We start from the raw sequence: 2,500 nt of genomic DNA, 5'->3' as shown, positions 1-2,500 counted from the left end.
TCAACCTCGTTCTCAAATATCACACTCGTCCTCGAAGGTCACTATAGTTCTCGAGGATCATCCTCGCTTTCAAGGTTTGCCCTTGTCCTCGAAATTCACCCTCGTCCTCAAAAATCACTCTTGTCTACGAAATTTACATTTGTTCTCCAGGATCTCCCCTGTCCTCGAGGAAATGACGAACTCGATCGATCTTTCCCTCGACAGGTTCGGTTCATACATTTAGTCTTTGTTTTGGTTATCAGCAGGTGAATTTTATTTCATTTATTCATTTACTTATATATATGTGTATATATATATATATATATATATATATATATATATATATATATATATTACATATATATTTTTTTTTTTTTTTTTTTTTTTTTTTAAGAGCGTTTGGGGCGAAGCGGACACGAATCAGATTAAGAAAAAAATAATGTAAAAAGAAGAAAACAGCAAGATCTTCTTGTACTGGGAACTACCACAAGGAGCTGCAGAAGCTAAGTTGGGAACGGTTTCGACAACCCTATGGACCAGAGACACCCATTATTCTTTTGTGATTGGGGACTCGTCTAAAAAAAAAAAAAAAAAAAATATATATATATATATATATATAATATATATATATATATATATATACTCTTCGTCTATGGCTCCCCTAAGGATGAAAGTTTTAGTAAACTATAGACGATGACATACATTACAACCTGAATGAAATCTTATGGCGGCACCTAGAATAAACGAGAAACACACACACACACACACACACACACACACACACACACACAGGCCACTTATGTACACAGACTCGTCACCAGCTGTTCTCACGTAAGATTTTTCTCGTGAGGAAACACCGTGAGGTGCTCCAACACCTCTACCACCTCCTCCAACAACCTCCACCATCTTTACCTTCGTCATCAACACAAATGCCCTCAATGTCCTTCCTCCTTCCTTCTGTCCTTCCTCTTCCTCCTCCTCCTCCTTTTCCTCTTTCTTCTCCTCTTCCCACTTCCTCTCTTTCCCCTCCTTCTTCTTTTCTTCCTCTTCCTACTTCTTCTCCTGCACGTCCTATTTCTTCTTCTCCTCCTCGTCCTAATTCTTCTCCTACTCCTCTCTCTCCTCCCCTTCCTACTTCTCCTTCTTCTCCTGATTCTCCTACCTTTCCTTCTCTTCCTACTTCTCCTCCTTCTCCTCTTCCTACTTATTTTTCTTCTCCGCGTTCTCCCCCTCCTACTTCTCCCCCCCTTCTCCTTTTCCTACTTCTTCTCCTCCTACTTCTTCTCCTCCTATTCTCCTGCTTCTCCTACCTCTCCCTCTCCTCCTCCTCCTCCTCCTCCTCCTATTTTCCTTCCGTCACCTTGATATCCTTGTCTTATTCGTTTACTCTTCCTCCTCTTCCTCTTTATTCCCTTTTTCTCACACCTCCTCATCCAACCACCATCAAATTTCCTCCTCTTTCTCCTCCTCCTCCTCCTCTTCCTTCACCTTATTCCCAAACCTCCTCCACATTCCACCATCTTATAAATTCCACCTTCTCCTCCTACTCCTCTTCCTTCTCCTTAACTTTATTCTCAAACCTCCTCAACGCAGCACCATCTGAATTCCTCCTCCTCCTCCTCCTCCTCCAGAAGCGAGTTCACCTCCACAAAGAGCCTCATTGTGCCTCGGACCCCCGAGGCAGGAGCACCTCCACACGCGTCCTCCACTCTCCTTCACCCGCGCCCTCCATTCTCCCAGGGTCTCCTCTACCCTCCCGCCACCTCCTTCATCCCCGAAGTGAGTTCGAGGAGACCACAGGACCCAGACGTCATCCTCACCGCTTCTCCTAAAGGTAAAGAACTCTTGTTGTGTCTACTCTGGATGCCGTCAGGCGATTTTATTCATATAATAGATACTCCTAAGGGCATTACTAAACCCACAACAATACACACACACACAACACACACACACACACACACACACACACACACACGCACACACACACACATATATATATATATATACATATATATACACACATATATATACATCATATATATATATATACATATACATATATGTCTATGTATATATGTGTACATGTATATACATTATATATATATATATATATATATATATATCAGATAATTTTATGACCGTCGCGCAAGGATTCGAACCTGCGCTGTACATGACGACAAGAAGCCCCCATGACTGCCGACTTAGACCGCTCAACCACTGATGCTTAAAATCGTACGAACTCAGAACACTTACTGGTTCTCGAGATTGAGAAGGTCACTACCTGCAACCCTATTCTCATTTTTACCATACGACCAAGCACGCTCGTGGGAGGGGTAAGGACCAGATCAAATCCTTTTCACGCTTCTCGCCATTGTAACCATACGAGAAATTCGCTAGTGGACAGCGACATTAATCAGATAATTTTATGACCGTCGCGCAAGGATTCGAACCTGCTCTGTACATGACGACAAGAAGCCCCCATGACTGCCGACTTTGACCGCTCAACCACTGATGCTTAAAA

The 2,500-nt window shown here is 42.7% G+C and overlaps 1 protein-coding gene across 3 annotated transcripts in view; it reads left to right on the top strand.

The window, feature by feature from the left end:
- Positions 1-1,629: 1,629 nt before the first annotated feature.
- LOC143038592 (uncharacterized) overlaps positions 1,630-2,500 on the top strand; it is a 45,223-nt gene continuing 44,352 nt past the window's right edge. For 2 of the 3 annotated variants that reach the window (XM_076208000.1, XM_076207999.1), the window contains exon 1: positions 1,630-1,813. The gene's annotated coding sequence lies outside the window, so the exon portion shown is untranslated. The remainder of the gene's footprint in view (positions 1,814-2,500) is intronic. The other variant, XM_076207998.1, reaches the window with a different exon arrangement.

Source organism: Oratosquilla oratoria, chromosome 24 (genome assembly GCF_046742065.1).
Source record: "Oratosquilla oratoria isolate Oo_2021 chromosome 24, ASM4674206v1, whole genome shotgun sequence".
Classification (NCBI taxonomy): Eukaryota; Metazoa; Arthropoda; class Malacostraca; order Stomatopoda; family Squillidae; genus Oratosquilla; species Oratosquilla oratoria.
This window is presented reverse-complemented; position numbering and strand designations above follow the sequence as displayed.